The following is a 15,181-nucleotide window of genomic DNA, read 5'->3' on the forward strand; positions in this document are numbered from 1 at the left end:
GGCCTGGCGCTGCTGTGGGGCGGCCTCACGGCTTCTCCACTGGCCTGGCAGCTAGCGGCGTTCAAATGGGAGTCGCAGTTTACTCCTCGACATGGAGGGTGGTACTGGGCTGTTGACGAGTGCTCTCGTATTTTGTCGTTCCCTCCGGCACTTGCCTTTGCGATGTTTTCGACGGTCGCCTGTTGCCATATCGGCCCGCACCACCATGTGTGACTCCCACATGTGGAGCGTACATGCTGCAAGCATTTAGGCCCTGACACTGCGGTTTTTCATCTCTGGCGGTACTCCGCAAGGATACCGCCCTTCGATTGTGCCATTCCAGCACTAATTGAAGTGCTAGATTTTCCGGCCTGTTAGGAGACCGCTCCTGCAAAATGTGCGAGGAGATTTTTGCTGGTTGCGAGCTACCCGCCGATTTTCTAGCTGTACGTATTGCCCTTAATCCAAAGCTCACAGTCGACTGTCGGGCTAGAGACGTACGTCCCATCACCGTTCTTAACACTGTTTATAAGTTGGTGGCACGAAGTGTGGCTTCACGTCTTAAACAGGTAATGAATAAGGTACTTTGTCCCACTCAATCATGTGGCGTTTCGAATCGAACCACCTTCACCGCTGCTTCTATATACCGTGATGCTGTCTTACTCGCAGTACACCATGAGGGTATCAGGCTGGCCACTGGTGCCTTCCGTACCAGTCCCATCCCCCGCCTGTGTGCTGAGGCAGGGGAACCGCCGCTCGCCATCCGGCGGCAACTCCTCATGGTGCGTCGGGTGTGTCAATTCCTTGCCTGTCCTACATCCCCTGCGTACCCTACCGTTGCCCGACCGCCTATGGAACGTCTCTTTTCCAGTCGTCCCAGGGCAACGAGACCATTTGGGATTCGTGCCAAGCATTTGCTTGAGTCCCTTGGTGTGGAGCGTGTGGCCCCCCAACGACAAGGTTTTACTCGCCTGCCTCCCTGGTTGCTCCAGAGGCCCAGCGTCCTTTTAGACTTGTCGGAGTACCGGAGGAGCTGCACTCCTGCGTTTGTTTTTACCGCCTTATTTTATGATATTTTAAACCAGCATCCCGACCATGTACCAGTATTTACAGATGGCTCTAAACAGGGGGACTCTGTTGGTTGTGCTGTTGTTTTCCCCGATCGAGTCGTCAAGTTACGGCTTCCTGCGGCGTTTACCATCTTTCATGCCGAATTGTTTGCGATCTTGCGGGCATTGGAGCAGATGAGATGTGTTCCCAGTCGTAAGTTCCTCATCTGTTCTGACTCCCTGAGTGCCCTTCAGACCATGCAACACTTGTACCCAGCGGATACGGTCGTCCAGAACATCCATGATGCCCTACTCCACCTGCAGCGGCAGGGCAAGGAGGTTTCCTTCTGCTGGGTGCCGGGGCACGTGGGTATTAGGGGAAACGAGCTGGCGGATGTGGCTGCCAAAGATGCATGTTCCCTCCCTCACGTTGTTGACTGTGCCGTCCCTCTCCATGCTGTTACCTCCCTCCTGCGTTTTCGCGTTATGCGTCAGTGGGAAGAGGAGTGGCTGGCAGTCGGTGAAAATAAGCTGCGTCTGGTCAAGGCCACCACGCGGCCATGGCGTACGTCCGACCAGTCATGCAGGCGGGATGAAGTTCTCCTCACTCGCCTCCGCATCAGGCACAGTCCCTTCACACATGGTTTTTTACTCCGGCGGGAGGATCCCCCAATCTGCAGTGCTTGTGGCGTCCAGATTACTGTCCGCCACATTTTACGTGACTGTCTTTTATTCTCTGACCAGAGGGCGGTGGTTTCTTTGCCACCGGATTTGCCCTCTATTTTGAAAGACGACGCATCGTCTGTGTTTAAGGTTTTACGGTTTTGTGTCCTGTCCAATTTGTTGCCACGGCTTTTAGGGAGAGGTTTTTAATGTGCTGCTGGATGACTGGCTCACCCAGATTTTAGGTAAGAGGTCCGCCAGTCACGAATACCTCCTTGTTTCCCTTCAGTTTCTGTCCTCCCTTCCTTGAGTTTCCTTTCCTTTTTTAGTGCACATCTTCTCCTCTTGTTTTGCCTCTGTACGTGAGGATTTGGAACTGCGTCAGGTCTGTGTCTTTTCGCTGTTCCCCTTGTTCGCTGTTCGTCTTAGTCCCTTCACTGCATGTGTTCCTGTTTTTATGCGTTTGGGCGCTGATGACCTCGCTGTTTAGCGCCCGTAAACCTCAAACACACACACACGCTGTCTTACTCACCCACCGCCGACGCTCGAACCCCGGCTGCAATTGATCCCTAGATTTCGCCGGTGCCTTCGATAGGGTCTCCCATCCTTACCTGCTGGCCGTTATGTCGCGGATGGGTTTCGGGGAGCACTTCATAAGAGTCATCCGGCACTTCTTGGATGGAGCAAATTCCACAATCATTGTGAACGGCTGCAGATCACGACCAATTCCCATCAGACGATCAGTTCGACAAGGGTGTCCCTTGTCAGTGTATTTTATCGCTTTGGACCCCGTGCTGCGTGACATCGGACGAATGGTCGATGGTGTTCCTTTCCCAGGCGTCACCTTCCGCAGTGCGGCATACGCGGATGGTGTAGGTGTGTTTGTAGCAAACGCCAGGGACATCGATTCAGTTCGCCGAGTCCTCCACGTTTATGAACGAGCATCCGGTGCCATGTTAAAAGTCAACAAAATGGTGCTAATCCCACTAGGACCACGATCATTGACCATCGAGCGCCCATGGTTCCGGATTGTAGGGGAACAACGTATCTTGGGTCTTGAGGTGACTGCCTGTCCGCAGCGCATCTTAACACTCACGTGCAGGCGGATTCTCACGCGCATCAGAGGACTTTGCGTGAGTCACACTGATCGACGACTCGACCTCCATCATTGAATCCAACTGATTAATACTTACATCCTATAACGGGCATGGTATGTAGCACAACTCTTTACGCTACCGAAACAAACCAGCAGAGCCATCTCACAAACAGTATATTGCCTGTTGTGGCGGCATGCACTATTCAAAGTTGATGCACAGACTTGTACACTGCCAAAGGTCGATGGTGGCCTTGGACTCATTGACTTTCCCCGCAAATGTGCGGCAATCCTGATTCACCGTATCGCCACTTTGCGTGAGATTGACTCAGGTGGGACAACAGCGGTGCTTTTCGACCGTTATCGCCCACAATCGGCGCGTGAACCAGTATGTTTGACACATATTACATTCCGGATGACGGCAGTCAAGGTCTATTACCTCAATCAAAGTTACGTCCTAACAGTGGCCACCGACAAGGCACGCACATCAAAGCGCCTTTACTAGGCGCTTCGAGAGCCAGCCCACACTACATAAATTGGAGGACAGACGACCATCGGTCATCTGGCACCAAGCTTGGGCTAATATCAACCACCCAGCCCTCCCCACAGAAGTTTCAGCGCTATGGTATCGCGTTGTAAACAATTTAATACCCACTAATCATCGCTTGGCGGCCATCCGCCTATGGCCCTCGGCTGCTTGCGGCCGATGTGGTGACGTAGACACCAGAGAGCATCGTCTCTTATGCCCTCACGTCACAGAAGTGTGGGACCTTGCACGTGTGCTATTAGCGCTGACCGGTGGGACTACACTGGACTATGTGCCAATCGACTGGTTCCTTACCCCTGATATTCAGACCAACCCCCGAAAACGACATAACGCAGTGGTGTGGCTCTTGGGGCACACCATTTTCACGATCTATGACCTTTGCCTCACCGATGCTGTCTCTTTCATGGACTACCTTTGGAGCCAGCATCGCCTGGCGGAATGTGACCGGAAATATACCATTACTTTTGCAAGATTTCTTAAAGTTGCAATGGTTCATGGTTATCAAAAGGTGGTCCAGGCTGAGTAAGGCACCTCGTATAAGAATTGCCTGAGTGTACCCCTGGATCTTTGTCACTCGGACTTTCAAACTACTCTTGACTTAACCATACCCCAGGTTTGATATTGGCCTTCTGGGCATCACTAGAGTAGACTGCTCTATGATACTGATAATATGGAAATTGGTAACATGGAAATTGTGTGAACGTTGTATGAAAAATTATTGGAAAATTGGAAAACACATAATCTATCTTAGGGGATTATTACTTCGTTAATTCTATGGGCTATGGGATTATCTCACCAGTTTCGTTTGAGTGTGCTACCGTCGCTGTTTTTTTTTTTTTTTGCCTTCATTTCTGTCTTTATTTATTTCTTTCTATTTAGTTTTTAACATCATCACTTGCCTCACACCTGCAGAGGGAAGTGTGTTTCTGAGGAGTGTGTCGTCGCCCCCTGAGGCATAGCAGAGTATGCCTCCGCTTTTATTTTCGGTTTATGGCAATAAGTCTTGCTGCTAACAACACCCTGCTTTACGTGCTGCGTCGACACTAGAGGATGGCGGCATTTTTGGAGAGGAAAAGGTAGGGCTATAGGGGAGGTAGGAGGGAAAAAAAGTGTAGTATCTGCTCTTATCAGCTTAATATCTGATACGTCCTGCATTGCACGACCAGAATATTAAACTCATTTTTGGCTTATGACGGAGTGCTAGGGGCTTGCTCCACCTCTGTCGCGGGTTGGCCCGGCATTGCAGTACCGTCGGGATCGGCCCACCTAAAATTAATTAAACCACAGCCTGAAATGGGTTAACATTCTGCAGTGATCAGATATTCCGCTGGTAGCAAAACTTGTCGTAGTTGTTGATGTGCCCAGTAGTTAGTTGCTTACACACCACGATTTCTTTTAATTAATTTAAAATTATCTTAAGAATTTTTTTTTTTGGTGTTAGCCAGACCGCACTTGCAGCCGCATTACGCTAGGCTGGTAATTTATGGTGGCACAGGACAGTGCCTTCGGATGCCTCGTTAGCGTCTCTTATGGTCCTATCGCAGATAATTTTAATAATATTTTTTGGAGTTATAACCTTAGCTCCTCGCGAACGTCGTCGTCGTCGTCGTCGTCGTCGTCGTCGTCATCGTCGTCGTCGTCGTCGTCGTCGCCGCCGCCGCACGCACGCAGAATACGTGGTACACACGCACACACACATATGCAGTAGGCGGTGGACGATGTAAGCACTCGGCTAGGTGTAGCTCGCGCCGGCCTGGCGCTGCTGTGGGGCGGCCTCACGGCTTCTCCACTGGCCTTGCAGCTAGCGGCGTTCAAATGGGAGTCGCAGTTTACTCCTCGACATGGAGGGTGGTACTGGGCTGTTGACGAGTGCTCTCGTATTTTGTCGTTCCCTCCGGCACTTGCCTTTGCGATGTTTTCGACGGTCGCCTGTTGCCATATCGGCCCGCACCACCATGTGTGACTCCCACATGTGGAGCGTACATGCTGCAAGCATTTAGGCCCTGACACTGCGGTTTTTCATCTGTGGCGGTACTCCGCAAGGATACCGCCCTTCGATTGTGCCATTCCAGCACTAACTGAAGTGCTAGATTTTCCGGCCTGTTAGGAGACCGCTCCTGCAAAATGTGCGAGGAGATTTTTGCTGGTTGCGAGCTACCCGCCGATTTTCTAGCTGTACGTATTGCCCTTAATCCAAAGGTCACAGTCGACTGTCGGGCTAGAGACGTACGTCCCATCACCGTTCTTAACACTGTTTATAAGTTGGTGGCACGAAGTGTGGCTTCACGTCTTAAACAGGTAATGAATAAGGTACTTTGTCCCACTCAATCATGTGGCGTTTCGAATCGAACCACCTTCACCGCTGCTTCTATATACCGTGATGCTGTCTTACTCACCCACCGCCGACGCTCGAACCCCGGCTGCAATTGATCGCTAGATTTCGCCGGTGCCTTCGATAGGGTCTCCCATCCTTACCTGCTGGCCGTTATGTCGCGGATGGGTTTCGGGGAGCACTTCATAAGAGTCATCCGGCACTTCTTGGATGGAGCAAATTCCACAATCATTGTGAACGGCTGCAGATCACGACCAATTCCCATCGGACGATCAGTTCGACAAGGGTGTCCCTTGTCAGTGTATTTTATCGCTTTGGACCCCGTGCTGCGTGACATCGGACGAATGGTCGATGGTGTTCCTTTCCCAGGCGTCACCTTCCGCAGTGCGGCATACGCGGATGGTGTAGGTGTGTTTGTAGCAAACGCCAGGGACATCGATTCAGTTCGCCGAGTCCTCCACGTTTATGAACGAGCATCCGGTGCCATGTTAAAAGTCAACAAAATGGTGCTAATCCCACTAGGACCACGATCATTGACCATCGAGCGCCCATGGTTCCGGATTGTAGGGGAACAACGTATCTTGGGTCTTGAGGTGACTGCCTGTCCGCAGCGCATCTTAACACTCACGTGCAGGCGGATTCTCACGCGCATCAGAGGACTTTGCGTGAGTCACACTGATCGACGACTCGACCTCCATCATTGAATCCAACTGATTAATACTTACATCCTATAACGGGCATGGTATGTAGCACAACTCTTTACGCTACCGAAACAAACCAGCAGAGCCATCTCACAAACAGTATATTGCCTGTTGTGGCGGCATGCACTATTCAAAGTTGATGCACAGACTTGTACACTGCCAAAGGTCGATGGTGGCCTTGGACTCATTGACTTTCCCCGCAAATGTGCGGCAATCCTGATTCACCGTATCGCCACTTTGCGTGAGATTGACCCAGGTGGGACAACAGCGGTGCTTTTCGACCGTTATCGCCCACAATCGGCGCGTGAACCAGTATGTTTGACACATATTACATTCCGGATGACGGCAGTCAAGGTCTATTACCTCAATCAAAGTTACGTCCTAACAGTGGCCACCGACAAGGCACGCACATCAAAGCGCCTTTACTAGGCGCTTCGAGAGCCAGCCCACACTACATAAATTGGAGGACAGACGACCATCGGTCATCTGGCACCAAGTTTGGGCTAATATCAACCACCCAGCCCTCCCCACAGAAGTTTCAGCGCTATGGTATCGCGTTGTAAACAATTTAATACCCACTAATCATCGCTTGGCGGCCATCCGCCTATGGCCCTCGGCTGCTTGCGGCCGATGTGGTGACGTAGACACCAGAGAGCATCGTCTCTTATGCCCTCACGTCACAGAAGTGTGGGACCTTGCACGTGTGCTATTAGCGCTGACCGGTGGGACTACACTGGACTATGTGCCAATCGACTGGTTCCTTACCCCTGATATTCAGACCAACCCCCGAAAACGACATAACGCAGTGGTGTGGCTCTTGGGGCACACCATTTTCACGATCTATGACCTTTGCCTCACCGATGCTGTCTCTTTCATGGACTACCTTTGGAGCCAGCATCGCCTGGCGGAATGTGACCGGAAATATACCATTACTTTTGCAAGATTTCTTAAAGTTGCAATGGTTCATGGTTATCAAAAGGTGGTCCAGGCTGAGTAAGGCACCTCGTATAAGAATTGCCTGAGTGTACCCCTGGATCTTTGTCACTCGGACTTTCAAACTACTCTTGACTTAACCATACCCCAGGTTTGATATTGGCCTTCTGGGCATCACTAGAGTAGACTGCTCTATGATACTGATAATATGGAAATTGGTAACATGGAAATTGTGTGAACGTTGTATGAAAAATTATTGGAAAATTGGAAAACACATAATCTATCTTCGGGGATTATTAATTCGTTAATTCTATGGGCTATGGGATTATCTCGCCAGTTTCGTTTGAGTGTGCTACCGTCGCTGTTTTTTTTTTTTTGCCTTCATTTCTGTCTTTATTTATTTCTTTCTATTTAGTTTTTAACATCATCACTTGCCTCACACCTGCAGAGGGAAGTGTGTTTCTGAGGAGTGTGTCGTCGCCCCCTGAGGCATAGCAGAGTATGCCTCCGCTTTTATTTTCGGTTTATGGCAATAAGTCTTGCTGCTAACAACACCCTGCTTTACGTGCTGCGTCGACACTAGAGGATGGCGGCATTTTTGGAGAGGAAAAGGTAGGGCTATAGGGGAGGTAGGAGGGAAAAAAAGTGTAGTATCTGCTCTTATCAGCTTAATATCTGATACGTCCTGCATTGCACGACCAGAATATTAAACTCATTTTTGGCTTATGACGGAGTGCTAGGGGCTTGCTCCACCTCTGTCGCGGGTTGGCCCGGCATTGCAGTACCGTCGGGATCGGCCCACCTAAAATTAATTAAACCACAGCCTGAAATGGGTTAACATTCTGCAGTGATCAGATATTCCGCTGGTAGCAAAACTTGTCGTAGTTGTTGATGTGCCCAGTAGTTAGTTGCTTACACACCACGATTTCTTTTAATTAATTTAAAATTATCTTAAGAATTTTTTTTTTTGGTGTTAGCCAGACCGCACTTGCAGCCGCATTACGCTAGGCTGGTAATTTATGGTGGCACAGGACAGTGCCTTCGGATGCCTCGTTAGCGTCTCTTATGGTCCTATCGCAGATAATTTTAATAATATTTTTTGGAGTTATAACCTTAGCTCCTCGCGAACGTCGTCGTCGTCGTCGTCGTCGTCGTCGTCGTCGTCGTCGTCGTCGCCGCCGCCGCACGCACGCAGAATACGTGGTACACACGCACACACACATATGCAGTAGGCGGTGGACGATGTAAGCACTCGGCTAGGTGTAGCTCGCGCCAGTATAGCTCGCGCCGGCCTGGCGCTGCTGTGGGGCGGCCTCACGGCTTCTCCACTGGCCTGGCAGCTAGCGGCGTTCAAATGGGAGTCGCAGTTTACTCCTCGACATGGAGGGTGGTACTGGGCTGTTGACGAGTGCTCTCGTATTTTGTCGTTCCCTCCGGCACTTGCCTTTGCGATGTTTTCGACGGTCGCCTGTTGCCATATCGGCCCGCACCACCATGTGTGACTCCCACATGTGGAGCGTACATGCTGCAAGCATTTAGGCCCTGACACTGCGGTATTTCATCTGTGGCGGTACTCCGCAAGGATACCGCCCTTCGATTGTGCCATTCCAGCACTAATTGAAGTGCTAGATTTTCCGGCCTGTTAGGAGACCGCTCCTGCAAAATGTGCGAGGAGATTTTTGCTGGTTGCGAGCTACCCGCCGATTTTCTAGCTGTACGTATTGCCCTTAATCCAAAGGTCACAGTCGACTGTCGGGCTAGAGACGTACGTCCCATCACCGTTCTTAACACTGTTTATAAGTTGGTGGCACGAAGTGTGGCTTTCACGTCTTAAAAAGGTAATGAATAAGGTACTTTGTCCCACTCAATCATGTGGCGTTTCGAATCGAACCACCTTCACCGCTGCTTCTATATACCGTGATGCTGTCTTACTCACCCACCGCCGACGCTCGAACCCCGGCTGCAATTGATCCCTAGATTTCGCCGGTGCCTTCGATAGGGTCTCCCATCCTTACCTGCTGGCCGTTATGTCGCGGATGGGTTTCGGGGAGCACTTCATAAGAGTCATCCGGCACTTCTTGGATGGAGCAAATTCCACAATCATTGTGAACGGCTGCAGATCACGACCAATTCCCATCAGACGATCAGTTCGACAAGGGTGTCCCTTGTCAGTGTATTTTATCGCTTTGGACCCCGTGCTGCGTGACATCGGACGAATGGTCGATGGTGTTCCTTTCCCAGGCGTCACCTTCCGCAGTGCGGCATATGCGGATGGTGTAGGTGTGTTTGTAGCAAACGCCAGGGACATCGATTCAGTTCGCCGAGTCCTCCACGTTTATGAACGAGCATCCGGTGCCATGTTAAAAGTCAACAAAATGGTGCTAATCCCACTAGGACCACGATCATTGACCATCGAGCGCCCATGGTTCCGGATTGTAGGGGAACAACGTATCTTGGGTCTTGAGGTGACTGCCTGTCCGCAGCGCATCTTAACACTCACGTGCAGGCGGATTCTCACGCGCATCAGAGGACTTTGCGTGAGTCACACTGATCGACGACTCGACCTCCATCATTGAATCCAACTGATTAATACTTACATCCTATAACGGGCATGGTATGTAGCACAACTCCTTACGCTACCGAAACAAACCAGCAGAGCCATCTCACAAACAGTATATTGCCTGTTGTGGCGGCATGCACTATTCAAAGTTGATGCACAGACTTGTACACTGCCAAAGGTCGATGGTGGCCTTGGACTCATTGAGTTTCCCCGCAAATGTGCGGCAATCCTGATTCACCGTATCGCCACTTTGCGTGAGATTGACCCAGGTGGGACAACAGCGGTGCTTTTCGACCGTTATCGCCCACAATCGGCGCGTGAACCAGTATGTTTGACACATATTACATTCCGGATGACGGCAGTCAAGGTCTATTACCTCAATCAAAGTTACGTCCTAACAGTGGCCACCGACAAGGCACACACATCAAAGCGCCTTTACTAGGCGCTTCGGGAGCCAGCCCACACTACATAAATTGGAGGACAGACGACCATCGGTCATCTGGCACCAAGCTTGGGCTAATATCAACCACCCAGCCCTCCCCACAGAAGTTTCAGCGCTATGGTATCGCGTTGTAAACAATTTAATACCCACTAATCATCGCTTGGCGGCCATCCGCCTATGGCCCTCGGCTGCTTGCGGCCGATGTGGTGACGTAGACACCAGAGAGCATCGTCTCTTATGCCCTCACGTCACAGAAGTGTGGGACCTTGCACGTGTGCTATTAGCGCTGATCGGTGGGACTACACTGGACTATGTGCCAATCGACTGGTTCCTTACCCCTGATATTCAGACCAACCCCCGAAAACGACATAACGCAGTGGTGTGGCTCTTGGGGCACACCATTTTCACGATCTATGACCTTTGCCTCACCGATGCTGTCTCTTTCATGGACTACCTTTGGAGCCAGCATCGCCTGGCGGAATGTGACCGGAAATATACCTTTACTTTTGCAAGATTTCTTAAAGTTGCAATGGTTCATGGTTATCAAAAGGTGGTCCAGGCTGAGTAAGGCACCTCGTATAAGAATTGCCTGAGTGTACCCCTGGATCTTTGTCACTCGGACTTTCAAACTACTCTTGACTTAACCATACCCCAGGTTTGATATTGGCCTTCTGGGCATCACTAGAGTAGACTGCTCTATGATACTGATAATATGGAAATTGGTAACATGGAAATTGTGTGAACGTTGTATGAAAAATTATTGGAAAATTGGAAAACACATAATCTATCTTAGGGGATTATTACTTCGTTAATTCTATGGGCTATGGGATTATCTCGCCAGTTTCGTTTGAGTGTGCTACCGTCGCTGTTTTTTTTTTTGCCTTCATTTCTGTCTTTATTTAATTCTTTCTATTTAGTTTTTAACATCATCACTTGCCTCACACCTGCAGAGGGAAGTGTGTTTCTGAGGAGTGTGTCGTCGCCCCCTGAGGCATAGCAGAGTATGCCTCCGCTTTTATTTTCGGTTTATGGCAATAAGTCTTGCTGCTAACAACACCCTGCTTTACGTGCTGCGTCGACACTAGAGGATGGCGGCATTTTTGGAGAGGAAAAGGTAGGGCTATAGGGGAGGTAGGAGGGAAAAAAAGTGTAGTATCTGCTCTTATCAGCTTAATATCTGATACGTCCTGCATTGCACGACCAGAATATTAAACTCATTTTTGGCTTATGACGGAGTGCTAGGGGCTTGCTCCACCTCTGTCGCGGGTTGGCCCGGCATTGCAGTACCGTCGGGATCGGCCCACCTAAAATTAATTAAACCACAGCCTGAAATGGGTTAACATTCTGCAGTGATCAGATATTCCGCTGGTAGCAAAACTTGTCGTAGTTGTTGATGTGCCCAGTAGTTAGTTGCTTACACACCACGATTTCTTTTAATTAATTTAAAATTATCTTAAGAATTTTTTTTTTTGGTGTTAGCCAGACCGCACTTGCAGCCGCATTACGCTAGGCTGGTAATTTATGGTGGCACAGGACAGTGCCTTCGGATGCCTCGTTAGCGTCTCTTATGGTCCTATCGCAGATAATTTTAATAATATTTTTTGGAGTTATAACCTTAGCTCCTCGCGAACGTCGTCGTCGTCGTCGTCGTCGTCGTCGTCGTCGTCGTCGTCGTCGCCGCCGCCGCACGCACGCAGAATACGTGGTACACACGCACACACACATATGCAGTAGGCGGTGGACGATGTAAGCACTCGGCTAGGTGTAGCTCGCGCCAGTATAGCTCGCGCCGGCTTGGCGCTGCTGTGGGGCGGCCTCACGGCTTCTCCACTGGCCTGGCAGCTAGCGGCGTTCAAATGGGAGTCGCAGTTTACTCCTCGACATGGAGGGTGGTACTGGGCTGTTGACGAGTGCTCTCGTATTTTGTCGTTCCCTCCGGCACTTGCCTTTGCGATGTTTTCGACGGTCGCCTGTTGCCATATCGGCCCGCACCACCATGTGTGACTCCCACATGTGGAGCGTACATGCTGCAAGCATTTAGGCCCTGACACTGCGGTTTTTCATCTGTGGCGGTACTCCGCAAGGATACCGCCCTTCGATTGTGCCATTCCAGCACTAATTGAAGTGCTAGATTTTCCGGCCTGTTAGGAGACCGCTCCTGCAAAATGTGCGAGGAGATTTTTGCTGGTTGCGAGCTACCCGCCGATTTTCTAGCTGTACGTATTGCCCTTAATCCAAAGGTCACAGTCGACTGTCGGGCTAGAGACGTACGTCCCATCACCGTTCTTAACACTGTTTATAAGTTGGTGGCACGAAGTGTGGCTTCACGTCTTAAACAGGTAATGAATAAGGTACTTTGTCCCACTCAATCATGTGGCGTTTCGAATCGAACCACCTTCACCGCTGCTTCTATATACCGTGATGCTGTCTTAGTCACCCACCGCCGACGCTCGAACCCCGGCTGCAATTGATCGCTAGATTTCGCCGGTGCCTTCGATAGGGTCTCCCATCCTTACCTGCTGGCCGTTATGTCGCGGATGGGTTTCGGGGAGCACTTCATAAGAGTCATCCGGCACTTCTTGGATGGAGCAAATTCCACAATCATTGTGAACGGCTGCAGATCACGACCAATTCCCATCAGACGATCAGTTCGACAAGGGTGTCCCTTGTCAGTGTATTTTATCGCTTTGGACCCCGTGCTGCGTGACATCGGACGAATGGTCGAAGGTGTTCCTTTCCCAGGCGTCACCTTCCGCAGTGCGGCATACGCGGATGGTGTAGGTGTGTTTGTAGCAAACGCCAGGGACATCGATTCAGTTCGCCGAGTCCTCCACGTTTATGAACGAGCATCCGGTGCCATGTTAAAAGTCAACAAAATGGTGCTAATCCCACTAGGACCACGATCATTGACCATCGAGCGCCCATGGTTCCGGATTGTAGGGGAACAACGTATCTTGGGTCTTGAGGTGACTGCCTGTCCGCAGCGCATCTTAACACTCACGTGCAGGCGGATTCTCACGCGCATCAGAGGACTTTGCGTGAGTCACACTGATCGACGACTCGACCTCCATCATTGAATCCAACTGATTAATACTTACATCCTATAACGGGCATGGTATGTAGCACAACTCCTTACGCTACCGAAACAAACCAGCAGAGCCATCTCACAAACAGTATATTGCCTGTTGTGGCGGCATGCACTATTCAAAGTTGATGCACAGACTTGTACACTGCCAAAGGTCGATGGTGGCCTTGGACTCATTGACTTTCCCCGCAAATGTGCGGCAATCCTGATTCACCGTATCGCCACTTTGCGTGAGATTGACCCAGGTGGGACAACAGCGGTGCTTTTCGACCGTTATCGCCCACAATCGGCGCGTGAACCAGTATGTTTGACACATATTACATTCCGGATGACGGCAGTCAAGGTCTATTACCTCAATCAAAGTTACGTCCTAACAGTAGCCACCGACAAGGCACACACATCAAAGCGCCTTTACTAGGCGCTTCGAGAGCCAGCCCACACTACATAAATTGGAGGACAGACGACCATCGGTCATCTGGCACCAAGCTTGGGCTAATATCAACCACCCAGCCCTCCCCACAGAAGTTTCAGCGCTATGGTATCGCGTTGTAAACAATTTAATACCCACTAATCATCGCTTGGCGGCCATCCGCCTATGGCCCTCGGCTGCTTGCGGCCGATGTGGTGACGTAGACACCAGAGAGCATCGTCTCTTATGCCCTCACGTCACAGAAGTGTGGGACCTTGCACGTGTGCTATTAGCGCTGATCGGTGGGACTACACTGGACTATGTGCCAATCGACTGGTTCCTTACCCCTGATATTCAGACCAACCCCCGAAAACGACATAACGCAGTGGTGTGGCTCTTGGGGCACACCATTTTCACGATCTATGACCTTTGCCTCACCGATGCTGTCTCTTTCATGGACTACCTTTGGAGCCAGCATCGCCTGGCGGAATGTGACCGGAAATATACCTTTACTTTTGCAAGATTTCTTAAAGTTGCAATGGTTCATGGTTATCAAAAGGTGGTCCAGGCTGAGTAAGGCACCTCGTATAAGAATTGCCTGAGTGTACCCCTGGATCTTTGTCACTCGGACTTTCAAACTACTCTTGACTTAACCATACCCCAGGTTTGATATTGGCCTTCTGGGCATCACTAGAGTAGACTGCTCTATGATACTGATAATATGGAAATTGGTAACATGGAAATTGTGTGAACGTTGTATGAAAAATTATTGGAAAATTGGAAAACACATAATCTATCTTAGGGGATTATTACTTCGTTAATTCTATGGGCTATGGGATTATCTCGCCAGTTTCGTTTGAGTGTGCTACCGTCGCTGTTTTTTTTTTTTTTTGCCTTCATTTCTGTCTTTATTTATTTCTTTCTATTTAGTTTTTAACATCATCACTTGCCTCACACCTGCAGAGGGAAGTGTGTTTCTGAGGAGTGTGTCGTCGCCCCCTGAGGCATAGCAGAGTATGCCTCCGCTTTTATTTTCGGTTTATGGCAATAAGTCTTGCTGCTAACAACACCCTGCTTTACGTGCTGCGTCGACACTAGAGGATGGCGGCATTTTTGGAGAGGAAAAGGTAGGGCTATAGGGGAGGTAGGAGGGAAAAAAAGTGTAGTATCTGCTCTTATCAGCTTAATATCTGATACGTCCTGCATTGCACGACCAGAATATTAAACTCATTTTTGGCTTATGACGGAGTGCTAGGGGCTTGCTCCACCTCTGTCGCGGGTTGGCCCGGCATTGCAGTACCGTCGGGATCGGCCCACCTAAAATTAATTAAACCACAGCCTGAAATGGGTTAACATTCTGCAGTGATCAGATATTCCGCTGGTAGCAA

The 15,181-nt window shown here is 50.1% G+C and overlaps 4 pseudogenes; all 4 read left to right on the forward strand.

The window, feature by feature from the left end:
• Positions 1-4,389: 4,389 nt before the first annotated feature.
• On the forward strand, positions 4,390-4,602 carry LOC126422015 (U2 spliceosomal RNA; annotated as a pseudogene).
• Positions 4,603-7,891: 3,289 nt separating this feature from the next.
• LOC126422026 (U2 spliceosomal RNA) lies at positions 7,892-8,104 on the forward strand (annotated as a pseudogene).
• A 3,291-nt stretch (positions 8,105-11,395) lies between these two features.
• Positions 11,396-11,608, forward strand: LOC126422038 (U2 spliceosomal RNA; annotated as a pseudogene).
• Positions 11,609-14,902: 3,294 nt separating this feature from the next.
• Positions 14,903-15,115, forward strand: LOC126422049 (U2 spliceosomal RNA; annotated as a pseudogene).
• Positions 15,116-15,181: the final 66 nt, after the last annotated feature.

This window comes from Schistocerca serialis, chromosome 1 (assembly GCF_023864345.2).
Source record: "Schistocerca serialis cubense isolate TAMUIC-IGC-003099 chromosome 1, iqSchSeri2.2, whole genome shotgun sequence".
NCBI classification, from domain to species: Eukaryota; Metazoa; Arthropoda; class Insecta; order Orthoptera; family Acrididae; genus Schistocerca; species Schistocerca serialis.